The following is an 18,422-nucleotide window of genomic DNA, read 5'->3' as shown; positions in this document are numbered from 1 at the left end:
TAGACCTAGTGTATTTTAGATTTTTGATATCCATGAAGGGATTGAAGATTTATATATTGATAAGTTTAAGGAAATCTTGGAGTGTCATACACCTATGAATGTTGGAAAAATGAGATCATTTCATGAGTTGGCAAGTTTTTACTTAATTTTATTAGAGATTTTAGTTCAATTTGTAACCCTATGACTGAGCTAATGAGAAAGGATAGAAACAATTCAAGTGGACATATTGAGCACAAATCAAATTAGAATTGGTGAAATAAAAGTTGACTAAATTAACATGTATTAGTCATATCTTGTTCCAATAAAGTTTTCAAGGTGGATTGTAATACGAGTAGAAATGTAATTGGAGTTGTGTTAACTCAAGAAGGTATATTGATTTCTTATTTCAATAAAATTTGAGTAATGCAAAGAAAAATATTCAACCTATGATCATAAATTTTAAGCAATAGTACAAGCCTTAAATAAAATTAGACATTACTTGTTGCCTAAGGATTTTGTGTTGTAAACCAATAATCTAATATTACAATATCAGAATAGTCAAAGGAATTTGAATCAAAAATATATTAGATGGGTTAAATTCATATAGAATTGTACCTTTGTCTTGAGACATAGGAGTAGTAAAACAAATAAATTTGTTGATGCTCTAATTAGATAAAGGACCCTACTGACAAAGATGAGAATTGAGGTATTCAGCTTTGAGGAGTTGGGAACTTTGTATAAAAGTGACCTAGATTTCTTAGAACCTTGGAAATTTTGCAAAAACCCTATTGTGGCATACCAAAGAAAACAGTTGCACTATTTGATTCAAGATGGTATGCTATTTAGAGGATCTCAACTATGCACACATAGGAGTTATAAGAGGGATAATCTAATTAAGGAAAAACATTATGGAGGACAAGTTGGACACTAAGGTATTGAAAAGAAAGTGGAATTATTATGTGAGAATTATTTTGGTCTTGTATTCATAAGGATGTTAGGAATTTGTTTCAAAGTTGTAGAATTTGTCAAATTGCAAAAGGAAGTCATTAGAACATTGGATTATGTACACCTTTGACAATGCCAACAAGACCTTACAAGGACATTAGCATGGATCTTGCACTAGGGTTACCATAGATACTAAGAGGTGATGATTATATATTTTTGATATTGAATAGGTTTTAAAATATGACTCATTTCATACCTTGTAAGAAGACAATAGAAGCATGTAGTTGACTTATTTTTCAAGGCGATTGTGAGGTTGTGTGGATTACCTATAATTATATTTTTCACACAGGGATAGTAAGTTTGTTGGTTATTTTTGGAGGACACTTTGGAATAATGTGAAGAAATTTTTTAAGTTATGTGTTTCATAAAAAAGGAATAGATGGATAGATAGAAGTAATAAAAAAGGGTTTAGGGAACTTATTGGGATTTTTCATTGGAGCAAAGAATGGAAATTGAGATTTGGTTCTAGCACAAGGATATTTTGTACATAAAACATCAATAACTATAAGAAGGTAGAAACACTATTTGAGGTATTTAGCAGTTTTAATTCCAAAGGAGTCTCAGAGTTATGGGATATTCGTCATGAAGACAAGAGAAGTATGAAAGAAAAAGAATTTACAAAACATAAATAGTAACCTACATAACTAGGTCAAATTATAGTTGGAGACATATCAACAGGAGACATAAGGAATTCCAAGTGATATAATATCTAAAGAAAGGAAGGTTTCTTGTTGGGACATATAAAATGTTGAAATGAGGAAGTTTGGACCTTGTAGGATCTTGAGGAAGTTTGATTCAAAGAGTGTTAATGAAGATGATTTACCAAAGGATATAGATATATCATCTATATTTAATGTTATAGATTTGTATGAGTATCATGAAGATTCTTTTAGTATAGATGATGAATCATGTGTTGAACACAATATCCTAAAAAGTAGCTAGATGAGATAGAAGAGATTTAGCAGAGTTGGTAAAAGTACAAGAGGTAAGTGTTATAAGGAATATCTAGTAAAGTGGAAAGACAAAATAATTGAAGATTCTTAATAATATATCAAGCCAAGGTAAATCATTTTGATTTTCTTTAGAAACAAAGTGGGGGAGTCACTTTTTCAACTACCTCAAGTGTTTGATGTATGATCATTTTGGGTTCTCGAAAATCTTGTATATAAAAAAAAATGCTTATTCTTTAGTTTCTTGTTTGTGTAGTGGTAGGATTTCTCATAGTGATCCTTCAATCCTTTGAGTTAGCTATTGCAATATTAAGGGTATTATTTGGACTTCATTTTCTATCTATCTCTTGGATTGCAATGCATTTTATTTTCTCGTGATCAAGTTATGTTGGATTCTTCTTGGTTTACTAAGTTTCTTGCCACTGTCAGGAATGGCTCATATTTTTTAACCTTGCAAAGTCATTTCCCAATTAGTAATACATGTTGATATATATCTCAATGTTCTTGTATCTTGTGTGAACTCATATTTTGGATTACAATAGATTAATTTTGAATTATATGATAAGATATATGTACTTTAGTCCCTTCCCTATATTGAAATATATTTTATAATTCTTGGAGAATGTAATCTATTCTAGGCCGACTAATACCTCATTAAGTCTTTATAAGGATTGTAATTTATCTTCCTGGAAAGTCAAGGTAAATTGGTTATTTAAATACAAAGTAGGGTTCATGTTTGTAATCAAGCTTGTATTCTTGGAATGTACGACTACATATTGAAGAGCTATTATCATTGAACTTATGATAATTGAAGGTTTGTCTTCCATATCTCTTAATTTTATTTCCTTATTGCCTCCTTTATGTGACTCTTGCTGCAAGTATCAAACTTAACTCTTTGAGCTCCTTCTCGCCTTGGCTGCATTAACACAATAAACATTCATATGAAAAATATGTGTCTGTTTTACTCTTAGATGATTCTTATTTAGGAAATTTTTTAAATGACTTGAAAATAATTTGCAAAGAGCCTATTAATAAAATTGACCATAATATTTCATAATGATTCCATATATCTTCAAAGAATCAAACGAGAAGACTATCAATACCTAGAATATGTTCATTAGCTATTTAGGGAAGTATTTTTCCAAGCTCTTTTATAATGATACTAATATATAGATGTTGTTTAAGCTCTTTTCTTTTGTGTTGGAGATGTAAAATATCATTGTCAAATATAAGTCTTCTTGGTATGGATCATTAGGATTACCATTTGTGAAAAAATTATTCTAAGAAGTGTTTTTTTCTATGATATAACTAGTTAGAGTCAATACTTTCCCTTTCTCTAGAAGATTACATAGAGAATTATATTTTAATTTAATTTTCCATTATCAGTTATTCCATATTTTATAAGGACTCAACAAGGTACATCTATTCACGAATCCTTCCCATAGGTGTGTACAATTGTGATAAATATAGAAATAAATTTTAAAAATTTAAATTAGTTCATCAACTAGATTTAAGGGTTAAAATCCCATTAAGTATTTTTATCAAGATAATAAAAATGAGGTTGTGTGAAGGGAGTGAGGGGCTCAACATCTAAGATTAAGGAAAAGACAACAAACTAATAACATAAATTCAAAAACTAAAATGGGTTAAGGGGATCATAGAAGACTAGGAATGATGGAAAAAACAAAGTGTCAAAAAGGGGTCAAACCCTACATGTGACTAGGCAGCCATGCTCGTACAAAATGTAAAAAAAAATGTAAAGTATGTGATTTAAGAATTTATATTTTGATCCAAAATAATCACAAATTTTTTTAAGTAAATAAAATATAAAAAATAATGATATGTGTATGTAAATTTTTACCATATAACTTTATTTTGACCATTATTCATGCAAGAATGTCTCTTCCTATAAAATTGTTGTAGGAAAATTAGTTATTTATATGTCAATAATTGTGAAATTATAACAAATAAAAAATAGAAATGTGAGATATATGCACATAAACATACACATGATTTAAATTTATGAAATGCTAAACAAAAACACATCTAATATATTTATTATGCCATAAATATTAGTTGAATAGTTAAAAGTGCAATAAAAAAATTAACCCTATATTTTAGGGAGAGAACTAAGAAGACTTGACATATCAATGTGTACCATCCAAAATTACAAGAGCCTATAGTTAGAGGGTATGTGCAGGTTCATGGTGTACCAAATTATGGCCTTAAGTGGCAGTGAAAAACTAGCAAATCAGGTTTATGTCAACTTTATGCATAATTTTAAAGTGGTTCTAGAATTTATATCAAAATGTTGTAAGAAAATAATCTGTAGGAAATTGAATTTAGTTTCTAAACTACAAGGCCTTATCTGGAGAAAAAATTATTTGATTGGTCAAAAGTTTGGATTTTAATGCAGTACTACAAAAATTTTAGGGCAAAAATAAAAAGTAGGTGTATGTTTGACCACCTTAATCATAATCAAATGATAATATTTTTAAATATAATTTTATATATAAAAATTAGACTCATGCCTGGATGTGACGCATATTTTTGGGAATTTTTATTCCAAATAAATAATTAATTATGAATTTTCTACTATATTATTTTCAGAATTAAAAAACTCTCGTGTCTGACCACCTTAACTAGTTCAAAAAAAATCAAAATTAAGTTTTTGTTTTTTTTTTCTTATACTAGTCAAAGCATAGAATGTGACGCATCTTTTGGATTTCACAAATCTTATATAGTTTGAAAGTTATAGCTATTTTTCAACCAGTATGTCAATCAGAACTTTGTAGCTAACTCCATTAGAAAATCAGTAATAATTACTTACTGAACTCATAATTTGACAAACCTTACATTTATGAAAAGCTAAGAACATTCTTAAGAAACCCTTTTCATTACATCAAATTTTGGTTTAAAAAAAGTCGTCAGCTACATGCTTGAAGTAAAAAATACATAAGAGCATGCCAAAAACACATTTTCGGGATGTTTTAAAGATGACCATATAAGGTTGGTATCGAAAGATATAATAGGAATTATAAAGGTATTAATTTTTTTCATTTAGTATCAATATGGCTGGGAAAAAAGTTGTAATATATTTTGAAATTCTTTGAGGCATTTCAGAACTACATATTTTTTAGATCGCTACTTTTTGGCACACCATGATCCTACACATAGCCTAGATGCTCAATTTATTCCATTTTTAGCATGCATGGGATCCCATAATTATTTATGATACTCTATCCCCACACCACCTATATTTTCAACTTTCTTTCTAAATTCTCATCTCCCAAAACAAATTTTACTACTTTTGAGGGATAACAAGTCACTATGGGGATAATATGTTCCTTTAGGCTTTGTACCATCTTAAAATGGAAGCACCTATTTTCAGACCTTTTATCCCTCCTTACTGTGGTTTTGGTCACTTTCTCTTCTTCCATTAATCTTGCTCAAATATCTAAGTCATCACCAATTTCTATGCATGACTCTCATCAGTGTTATTTTAATGCCATTTTTTCCATATCTTTTGGCAAAAAAAAAACAATTATGATTCTTTTTATACAACCTTCAACGCCTTATATCTACTAACCTTAGGATTCCTTCAACTATAGGTCAACCCAAGTTTATGGATATGTTGACTTAAGTCAACCTATACCTAGGACCAAATTAAGTTTGGATCTCGTGTTCTCTTGGGTTCCTAAATTATTTTCTCCAATGATTTAGTCATCTCTCTTTGTTTTTATCCTAAAAACTTGAAATCAAGGGAGCTTGAGCATTTCATTTTTACATCACATACATTCAAGGATCATAAGATATGAGAGATCATGCATGTGCATACCATAGAAATCTATATAAACACTTCACATAAATGTATTTATAAATATTTATTATTTATTAAATTCTTACAAATTTATGTTATGAGTTCTAATTAAGTAAAGTGGGAGGAGGGCCCAAACCCTACAACAAAAAATAACCTCAAGTCTAGTGGAAAAATAGTCATAAGTTCACAAGTAGTAAAACCTTACAAAACTAGCACCAACCAAAAAAAAGCTAAGCTAAAACCATAGCCAAACTATAAAACATAAAAATAAGACTACTAAAATCTAGCAACAATGAACCAATAGAGAAACTTGCAACCAACACGAACCAAAAAATATGCAGAAGCATACCAATACTACACCTACTTTCTCAACTCCTTAAGCTTCTCTAGGAAGGAAGGTTGCTTAGAAGGATGAGATGAAGTCACATCCCCCAACCTAGTGTCATGCTTAGTGACGATCTAAAGACCCTCCTCTTTACCAGAGATTTTCTTCCTCCCTTTTTTCTTAACCTTTCTCTCATCTAGTTCTTGTTGAATTTTTCTAATGGCCTTATCCACTCTATCCTGGGTCGCTTTCTACTAGGAAGAAAGGTCCTTGATTTGGACCCCCAACTTCTCCTAGGACTTCTTCATTGATGTCAGGACTATGAGGATCTCATTCTCCTCCTCTAATGATGGTACAAGGGAATGAATTTATGAGATTTTCTTCTCAATTAATTCTTGAATGTGAATTTTTTTTCCAAAATATCTACCCACTTTCCATAGTGTATCATCCCTTTTACCTTTAGTCTAATCCTTCATCCTTCATTTAACCTCTATAAGAGCCTCCAATTTGTTTATTTTTCTTTTGGAAATTTGTAGTTGATAGAGAAGCCAATTGGTAATAGCTCTAGGTCTTTTGTGAAAAATGTACAACTCGTCTATCTTAAGGGCCAGGGCTTCAACGTCAATGTATCCATCAACAGTTCTAGGGATCAAGTTAGGAGAAGCAAATCAAGGGATATGGAGGTCCTCTAGGTAACTAAGTTAAGTCTTTGAGGAGGGAGGTAATAAGGAGCTAGAGGGTGTATTGAGCACAAAATAAGGAGTGGATTTATTTATGGTCCAAGATGACTCAATAAAGAAAGAAGTAGAAGAAGTCAAGTCATCTAAAAATCCCATTTTTTTTCAAGTTTCTTCAACTGAGAAACCTTCTTATTCTTGACCTTATGATCCAAAATAACCCTCATAACCAAAATATAGGGCACATTTTGGGCGATCTCACTAGCTTGTAACTTCTTAGATGAGGAAGTGATGGGGATAAAGACTAAATTAATAATCTCAATTTACAAATTGGGGGACATGCTAGCTTAGGGAGTCAAATCTCAGTGAAAATCCTACAACCTAAAAAGTAAGCTTTGGTGGAGAGGGGCTTTACACTTAACCCTATATTTCTCACTAGACAATGACAAATATGAGAAAATATAGAAGGGAAAAAAAACTTACACTTTGCTTCTAAAATGACTAAGCATTGGAAAAATATGGGAATGGAAACATTTGTACCTTGTTTCCAAAGTGACAAACTTAGGAGAATAAAGGATACCACTTTCCACTCACTTTTCATACTTGCCTGAGTAATAGCCCCAATATATTATAGCATTACTAGGAAAGAAACGTCACCAATGGTAAACTTACCATCCTCCCAAAAATTCACAAATTGTTGAGATAGATTTCCCACACCTTGGAGTCACTTTTGAACTCCTCACACTTGTTGGGATCAATTTGATACAATTCTCCTCCCATCATAACCCAAAAACTACCTCTCTCATATATCTCAAAGACAAAACCTTGTAACCCACAATACACAGTTAACCTAGGTAGTGCAAAGATATAGTCAAGAAGGCTCTAGTATAAATTTGGAAATGAGAAATCACATAGGGAAACATGAAAGGAAAAATTTCCCAAGATCTAAGAAGTAATGTTAAGAATGAAATATTTAACTATCATTAATTGCATTGTAATTATTGTGTAAGATGACAATATCTTGCGATATCACTGCATGAGCCTTTGTGGGAATTGATTGCATGTCTTCCCATATTTTTAAGTACTTAATGTACTTCCCTAAGGATGCCAACCTATTAGTGACATTATTACCCTCCCTATAGATGTGTTGGTAGATAACTTCATCAGCTATGTCAAGTAACGTCATGGTCTTATTGGTGGCATCCCTACCATTCCATACAACAACATCTTTTTGGTTCAAAATATTAATTACATTGAGAGCATCGCCTTCCACTATCATTTTATTGTAACCTTTTTCAATAAAAATTTTAATACCATGGAAAAGGGCTAACACTATTGCCACAAATGTTGTTTGGGAACCCAAATTAACTTCTTTTGTTTTCTCTACCAATTGTCAAAAAACCCCTTAAATTCATTAATTGGTTAAAGGGACAATTTTTTTATCAAATAGAAATAATTTGGTCTGACTATATAATTTTTAGTTAATCTGACAAAAAAAAGTCAGTAATTTGTTTAGTTGAATGATAGTTGGAAGTAAAAAGGGATTATTATCCTCAACTCGCAATTAGAACCCACTAATTCCAATACTAATATTTTGTTTCTTTTATGAAAAATATGTTTTAAGTGGAAATCAAAGTTTTTTATTAAGCTATGCAATAGGTTCAAAACATTAGGGTAGTATAAAATCTCAATTGAATCTAATTCAATCTAATTATCAATTTGTTATTTGGAATTCAAAGATTCTACAATTAGAATAAAAAAATTGCAAAGAAAAAAGGTTGAAGACAATTCAAAGCTTGTAAGATAAGTTCCAAGAGGTTCAATTCATTTTTGTTCCTTAAAGCAATATAATAGTTGGTGGGTTAGTCTATCAAACTATTGACAACCACAACCTTACTTGTCATGGTTCGCCCCATCCCACAACACACTGAACTTCAAAAGAATCTAGAAGAAATAAGATTTGGATTTGTCCGCATAAATTTTAATGTGTATACTTTATATTTATATATAATTGCACTTTAAAGAATGTCTAAATTTTTAAGAGGTCAATTCAACTCTTGACAATCATAACCTCATCTATTGTGGTTCATCCCCTTCCCATAATCAACTAAACATAAAATTTAGAATTTAGTTTGTTTGAATAAATTTAATCTATACATTATATTTAGTGAAAACCTAAATTTGTAAGAGGAGTTAAAATTAAAGCTTACCCATATTGGAGGAGCTCCATTTATGCTAAAAGTTTGAGATCAATATAATTTTTGTTGCTTCCAATTTTGAGAACCAACATGTTATAGTTTAAATATCTACCTTTTCTATTAATTAACCATGAAGATCATATTCCAATGTATTATACCCCCTATAATATGCCAAAATATTAGTAGATGAATAATTTTATGCCTTGAATTTTACAAAGGGGACTAACTGATATGTAGGCCAGTGAAGGATTGTGAGAAATTTTACATTGTCCACCAACTCTTGCAATTGATGTGATGGACCAAGTCTTTTGGAAAGAACCACAATATATAACACAATATACATAATTTATAATAATTAATTAAAGACACAGTATTACATTCCCAATAAAAAAAATACTAACTAGTATCCATCATAGTTGCATTAGACAGCTCATATATAGTTGTGTGAAAGCTTGAAGACCCATTGCACACATTATAAAAAAAAATTAGGCTAGGAGGAACCAATTACTAGATGAATATAATACTTGATATGATATAAAATCCAAATCATACAATGCATGTTCTAATAAATTAAAATACGTGAGAGAAATGGAAAGGGAAAGAGTAGTGAAAACCTATCAAAAAGTTCAACTAGTCTATCATCATAATGAAAATAGAAACAGAGTGCAAATTTTGGTGCAACTCAAATCATCCTTAATCAATCTTATTGAAACATAATGATAAATTTTGTTCCATTAATAAATTTTAATTATTACAAAAAAATATTTATTTCAATGTCAAAGTCAGCCAAAAAGTGAGAACCAATATTATGTGACCATATTATAACAAAAAGAATAAAAAATATTATTTTTGAATGTCAATGCTTTATTGACCATCATTTATCTCTCCTCAAAAACTATAATGTTTCCCTGCAAATCCCCTTCTCTATATCCTTATTAATGCTTTGGATTACTTTCTTAAAAGATATAATGGTCATAAATTCATTGCACTTGGCATATAAAAAGTTATCAGTATAAATAATAATAGGTAGCAATACTCTTGCATTTCTTAATTTGGTTTTGGTTTATTTCAAATATTAATTCTTTTGTCAATATGGTAGTAAACCCTATGAATACAACCAATCACCCACTATAGTAGATTCCTACTAAATTATACATTATCTCATACTACAATTGGTGTGAGAGTTCAAATGCTCTAATGTGGGATTATTTTCTGCATAATGTCAAATTTATGAAAGCGTGGAATTTCCCTCTACTTTGTTTGAAGGGTTTTAGGTGAATAGCCATAAAAAAATAACTAGTGGAAATTTCTTTGGATACATGTAGCTTTTCATGCACATTTCTTAAAACTTCTACAAGTGCACAGATATCTAGCAGTAAAGTGGATAGCTAGGGAGACAAAGGGAGATGAACCCTAGAAGGAGCTAATTAGAAATAATATCTCAAGAGGATGCCCATCCAAGGCCTCTTTCTAGAAGAACCTAAATTTTTGTGAGCTCCTAATAGAAAAACATTCAGTGAGATTCAAAGGCTCTAATGTGTTCAAAGCAATATGGAGATGTTGGGAGTTGGATAGAGATAATATTAGGGACAATGATATAATCAATAAGGACAATACAATTTATGAAGAAATGTCTATTCGGTGGAGCTTAAAACATGGGAGAAAACCTAGATAACATTGATGTAGGGATGCTCAGCAAAGAAATGGAACAAGTTGGGAATCGGTTCACTTGTAGATATCCTAGAAGGAACACTTATCAATTGAGATTGCCTATCCTCAAGATTTAACTTGCCTGAATCTTAGAAAAGAATATATTTTATGATTAAGAATGCTTGTGGTCCGTTCTTCCTCCCTAGAGATATCTATGTCATAGATAATAGGAGCCCAGCCTTAGCTTGGAAGGATGGTACCTCCTTACCCTATACACTAGATCTAAACTAATCTAGAACTTCTTATCTTCCAACTTGAATATTTGTGATCACCCCAACCTTGTCCAGAATTTCTCCTGTAATCCCAAGGACTACAAAAGTATTCTTGTGAACCTATGGCATAGAGTAGTAGAACCAAAAAAATAATGCTTCTTCTGGTTCTTTCTCTTGCACAAGTTGCACATTGTTAAATCAAACAAGAACATTAACATTTGTCCATACTATAGACAACCTGAATGCTTACTCCCCACATTCTTTAATCATGCCTTTACCAAAGAATCTTGGGCTCTATTTGGTTTTAATTTTGAGCATAATTTCAATGTGAGTAATATCATAACAGGGAAAATCATGAGTGCCAAAAGTAGTTGTAATATCTTTTGGTCTCTTATTTCAGTTGATGTCTTGTGGTTATTATGGAAAGAAGAAATGATAACATATTATGTGGTGTTTCTAGAAATTTTATTGGGTCTCTTAAGAGACTCGTGTTCTCTAACATATCATTGTAGGTTACCCTAATGACGAAAGTTGATGAGGTAAAGTTCATAGAGTTGTTGTAGGAAGGCAATGCCTTGATGCTAAAAAGAGAAATTAAACTTGGATACATTTCATAAACCAATTTACCAATTCCTTCCACCTTTGGACAAGTATTGGAGGGAACCAAAAAAATTGTGCCATTTATTCTACCTATGATGGTAACAAATGTTCACCTAGGCCCTTAGGGATGGTCTAAAGCAATTTTCAAGGATGTTGTTGTGGATTAGTAGTTTATCTATACAGTGATCACAATGAATATATAATACCATTTTTTAATGGTATTTTTTTAGTCATGGTACTCTAATATATACTCTCAATCTTTTCTAGTTATAAACTCTCAAAAGATGAAGTTGAAATGTATATGTTGTAGAGCTATAATTTTTGTTAAAAATTTATACTTGGTAAAAAAAATAACAAATATTATTTTTGAATGTCAATGCTTTATTGACCATCATTGATCTCTCCTTAAAAATATAATGTTTCCCCCAAATCCCCTTCTCTATATCCTTGTTAATGATTTAGATTACTTCCTTGAAAGATATCATGGTTAGAAATTCATCCCACTTGGCATATAAAAACTTATCAATATACATAATAATAGGCAGAAATACTCTTTCATTTCTTAATTTGGTTTTGGTTTATTTCAAATATTAATTCTTTGTCAATATAGTAGTATACTATATGACTACAAGCAATCACCCACTTCATTCTCATATTATAATTGGTGTGAGAGTTCAAATGCTCTAATGTGGGATTATTTTGTGCATAGTGTCAAATTTATGAAAGCGTGAAATTTTCCTCTACTTTTTTTGAAGGGTTTTAGGTGAATAGTCATTAAAAAAATAGCTTGTGGAATTTGCTTTGCTTACATGTAGATTTTCATGCAAATTTCTACAAGTGCACAGATCTAAATGCCCATGGCTTGAACATCACATACTAAGGTTTGATTCCCATGCTAAAAGTGTTAAAATAGTATTGAATTTGACCTAATTTTTACAAGATTAAATTTATTTTTAGTATGTGATGTTTAAGGATGACCATCTAAACAAAGTTTCAAAATTAGGTGAACTACTTTATGATAAACCCAACAAGTAAATCATGACAATTAATTGTGAGTTTATACATCGTTTGAATGTTGTTTGACAAATGTATGAGCCAAATCAATGAAACATGTAGACTAATTAAATTATTTTCTTTGTCTATGATAGAATGCACTTACCTTCTTTTTTTTATTTTAATAATTAAAATTAAAAATAGCTATATTGTATCTTGTATTTATTAATAAATACAATCAAAGCCACATTTTAAATTGGAGGTTAGTATCTTTATTGAGTGAATATTTGATGTATTGATGATATGAAAAAATCAGTAATAAAATATAATTTGTGAAAAAAAAAAAAGCTAATGGCCAAGATTTTACACAACAAGAGGACACAAACACTAAAAGATTAAAATAGTGTACTAGCTAATTTTCATGGTTGCATGATTGTATGTTGGGGGATATCTAATAAATTTAAATCAAATGACTCTACAATAATATCTTAGATAGTTTTTTAGAAAAATATAATTAAAATTTTAAGAATATGTATCATCTAAAAATATTATAGAAAAATGGTTTAAAACTTATTTAAATATATGAAAAAATTGAAATAGGGTTTCCCTTTTTTTTAAATCCTTGAAAAGAAAAGTTACTTATGAAATTACATGATTATACATTCATTAGAATGATGTAAATAATACAATCTAAAAAAGCATGCAAGAGTGACCTAAAGAATTATGAATGAGAAAATATGCAACACAAACAATATAATCAAGCAAGAAAAGGTGAGAAGCTACAATTATGAATAAATCATAGTAAGATTTTTTATTGTTTTGAGGAATTCAACTACAAAGATAAAAATATATTTGGTAGTTTCAAGAAAAAAGTTCCTACTAAGAAAATAAAGTTTTGAAGATTGGCAATATGAAAGTGGTAGATTTGAAATGATTTCATAGAAGTATGTTCTTGATGAATACTAAAAAGTAATGATTTTATCTATATTTTGAAGTCCTTTTTTTTTTTTGTTAGACTTTTGTATACATATCTCCAACCTTCTCTTTCAATATCGAGTTCTGAAGTTGAGTGCTTTATTTCTAGTCATGTCTTGACTTGTGAAGATCATGTTGACTAGTTGCAACTACCTCAAAATTATGACCATCAAATTTTGACAAATCTCCAAGCCTAGTGTTGTTGCTTTGTTGTTTCTAGACCTAAAAAAAATTCCATAGATATAGTTTCTACTTACCCAATTAGAGGCACTCATTTAGTATCCCAAGGGATTCCAATATTCGTCCTATACTTAGAAAAAGAACATTAGAACCTATTTTTTGTAAATGTACCAATCAATTCTCGAAACTACTTCTACCCCCAACCTAAACAAAATCACTTGCAAGTAAAAAAAATCTAATGGAAACTCTATAATGTGATTCGGTTAAAGGAAAAACTATAGGGATAAAACCCTTGTGATTAATCTAACATATATAGAGTCACATTGCATGAAAATAAAAAAATGCTTAAATCAAATCTAATATATGTCTACTAATTGAAATGAAAACTAAAACTCTAGTTTGTTTATTAATAAGAGATGGAAATAAGGGGTTGATGGGAGAGGAAAATGAAGTATACAAACTAAAAATATGTCTAGTTAATTTGAGATTTTTAAAAGTACTATTTTAATTTTTATTTTATTTATTGATAAGAAAAATAAAGTTTTCTTTGTATAATTTATTAGATATTACTATTATTTTATAATATTTTAACTTAAAAAGATTTAATATTATTTTTTTAAAATTAAAATTTTAAAAAAAATCATAAAACTTAAAATGAAAGGCATGTCATTAGATATTATTTTATAATATTTTAACTTTAAAAAATTTAATATCAAGATTTTTTGAAACTAAATAAATCATAGAACTTGAAATGAAAGATGTACCATTATAGAAAAAAATCATGACACTTCACTGGTTATGGTGTGGCCATTTGGATAGGCACAATAAGGTTAAAAAGGAGATAAATACAGCATGTGACTTTTTAACCAAGTCATTCTAAAATGACACCAAGTATTTATGTACATAACATCCTCAAAAGATTGAGAAAGTACCTTTAATTGGAGTAAAATCAATCTAAGAGAAGGATGAACATAAACCAGTACTAGATACAGAACTCATACCTCATACTGTGTAAAGATAAATCATTGCAAAAATGAAGGATTTTGGAGTTGATTTCCCCTGGTAGATAAATCTTGATCTCCCCAAAAAGACAATGCAAAAATCCCCTAAAACGCATGGAAAAAATCCTTTAAAAAAGTTGTCCATGCCTGAAGTGGAGAAGCTTAAATCCTTGTATTGAATCTGATAGATAACCAGTAACTCCTTCCATAGCATCGATAGAAACAAGGAAGCACAGAAGAAAACCTTCAAAAGCAAGAGAGTAACGAATTCCCTAAAGGGTTGCGCGTGCAATGGGAGAACACTAGCTAGCAATCTGTCCAAGATTTCCTTGGCAATCAATCCAATTTTGAAGAGGAGCTCCCCTCTCCTCAATGCTTTGAAAGAAGATTTCTATGCAATCCAAATAGTGAGCAGGATGATTTAAATATCATATACTAATGCTAGATTCTTAAACTGAAAGTGTAAAATATTCGAAGTTGACTTATTTTTCCAGGCTTAATTTCTTCCTTAGTGTAATGTCCCATTTTAGGACATTTACTTATTTGTCTTGTCATTTGTATCCATTTGATAATAATCCATATATTCCCTTCTCAACGTTTGATATTCTATATATATATATATATGGTATCTCATAGAGACATGTCCTTTCATTAATGTTAATTATATTTAATAAGGTAACTATATTATATATTATTATATTAATTATATACGAATCATTTTAATTATTTATAACAATATTATTTTAATATATAACAAAGATATAATTCTCATTCTCTATAGTACTTAAAATAGTATATATATGTATGTATGTATGTATGTATGTATGTATAGCATGACATTTAAATATCTAATTATATATGGATATATAATAAAATTCATATATATAGTTGATATTTATAATTATATTATTATGATATAATTTATATTTGTATCTTAGTATAATTGTAATACTTTTATACATTATTGATTATTTTAATATTATAAACTTTATGTATAATACTTATCTATTATTTATTTTATATGTCAAAATGGGGATATCATAGTCCTCCCCTCTCAAATTTGCTTGTCCTCAAGCAAAAATCATTTCATAAATAAACTCCTTTATAGATACAAAACATATGTTCATATAAAAGACTTAAAAGAATTTTGAGATATACATATTTAACAAATGAAAACATGAAGAAAACACAAGGTAGTCACAAGAATGCATGAAGACACAAAGTATACATGATGCAGACAAATGAAGACATGAAGCATACATGATGCAGACAGATCATACATTCTTTATTGATTCACTATAATTTATTTTTCACAATGAAGTAAAGGGAATGATTTACAAAATATACTTCCCCAGTATGCTTTTTGATTATGGATATTGCAAGAACAAATAATTATTAACATGTACATGTATATAATAGCTCCAAAGAAAAGATGAGTCATGATAAATTAGTTCTAAACCAATTTCCTACCAAGACCAAGAGCAAATCTCTAGGCCCCTTGGCCTCAATGGGAGGCATCAGTAATCCAATGAGGTGGTCTACTTAGATGATTCTTAGCTGAATTAGCTTGACATGATGCCAATATTTCTTAACTTAACCAATCTAAGCCCAAGAGTGAAACGTTGGCCCTCTTGGCCTTGATGGAAATATTCTAGCATTTCATCAAGGTGGTCTACTTAGATGTCCATCTTAACATTTCTTTCCCAATCTAAGCCCAAGAGGGAAACTTTGGCCCTCTTGGCCTTGACAGCAGCACTCTGGCATCCATCAAGGTGATCTACTTAGATGGTAATCTTATTCTTCTTTAAATATCCTACCTAAGCCCAAGAGTGAAACTTTGGCCCTCTCGACCTTGATGGCAGTGCTTGACATCCATCAAGGTGATCTACTTAGGAGGTAATCTGATTCACTAATTATTATAATTTTTAATATTAATAATATCAAAAAATGTTAAATATCATATTCTTATAATGTCACAAATATATTCAAAAATATAAATTAGTTTGTATCTATATCCAAGTCAATAATAAAATATCCCCAAGTGATGCTTGGTACAAACTCCATAATTGTAAGGAAAAGACCATAGATCCAAAATTGAGACCTCTAGATTCACTCAAAACAAGTTAAAATTCCACACTTACGCTTTGCAATTAACACATGCTCCTCCATCTAACATTGATACAAAAAAACCCCTAAAACACTAATTACACATCTAACCAATTCAAAACTCAATCCTTGAGCCCATAACCATGATCTCTAGATTTCTCGACCAATTCTATAGAATTAACAAAACTTAAGAGAGTTATGATTTTTCATTTAATTAAAGTCTACCCTACCTGGGATTACTAAAGGGACCACTTTGTTGGTGTAAAGCGGAATATGGTTTCCCTTTTTGTATTTGTGATCTTAGGCACTGTCATGAACTTCGCACACAACCACCAAAATTAGTTCTTATAAATTCGGGAAGCTTCTCACATCTTATAAATGAAAATAAAAGAAAGGAAGTAATCATACGAAGAAATTATTCCTCAAGAAAGAGCTGAAATGGTTAGAATCATATAGCTAGGTATCTGGTATATACAGAGTAGACAAGTGTTTTTAGATCCCAACCATTTAACAATGCAGTTAGAGTGGTATGCATGTCCACAAGGAAATTGCAATGGCTGATTTAATTCACCCATCTCAATGATTGAACTGTGATAGATACTAGACCATGCATCTCCCTCAATCAATTTGGTACACCCATTATCAAGGCATCTACACACTTCTCCATCTTTACTATTGTTAGAAATTACATCCTTGTCTTTATCATTTACAACAACTTGCATGTCTGATCTAGGAGCTTTCTCTAAATACAAATGCCATGCTAAATTTGCCTTATTGGAGTCTAAATCTTGCAATAAATAGTGCTAATCTAATCTGGGGAATATGATTTCTAAAGTGGTGTAGTTGGTAACGTGGAATCTAACTTGGAGACGAATATTATAAGAAATATTAAAATTTAGGGTTTCTTCACTTTCATTCAAATGCTAGTGCCCATTATTGTTGTCTCTCTTAGTAGAATGTTGACATGGATTCCCATTTTCACTTAATGCAGTGGAATTCTCACCAAGCAGATCAGTTTGGTGTTGTTGGCCATTACAATCTAATTTAGATGAACTAACCTTATTATTGTCTTCACATTCATCATGACTATTAACAACACTCGATCCATTTTGATTTTGATAATCTGATAACCATTGAGTGTTTATCTTCATTTGAACAAAATTACTTGAGCCAATGGAGATCTAAGGCGCTGTCGTGGTGGTCTGAGGCACCGCCATGGTCTCCCTTGTTATATTTATTTAAGCTCCTTGCCATTATTGTTCCTGCATTGAAGGGAAGAAAACCCTGCATGGGCTTCAAAAAAAACCTTGATACAACTACGAGTATGTCTAAAATACTTCCATGAGCTTGTCTTTTTTACTGCAATGGATTGATAGATCCATCAAATCTGGTGAAAAAAATACCACCTTCCTTGCTTCATGGAAGGTCCCTCTTCTCACCTTGGACATCATACCCACTAGCACATGATCACATAGTGGTTATAGCTTCTTGCATTGCATGTCAATAATGTAAGAGTATAAGCTTATCATTGCAATGATATGAGACTATTGCATTGCATGTCAGTAATATGATAGATAGCTAGATGAATCTTTAATAGGCTAAAAATAGTCTCGAAACAATGCTCCAGCATTCTCCTAGAAATTATGCAGTAATGAGTCAAGCCTTCTATGGCAAGACAAAATAGTTGTATT

This window comes from Cupressus sempervirens, chromosome 7, assembly GCF_028749045.1.
Source record: "Cupressus sempervirens isolate cs-2001-9-10 chromosome 7, ASM2874904v1, whole genome shotgun sequence".
Lineage (NCBI taxonomy): Eukaryota > Viridiplantae > Streptophyta > Pinopsida > Cupressales > Cupressaceae > Cupressus > Cupressus sempervirens.
Note: the sequence above shows the minus strand (reverse complement) of the source record.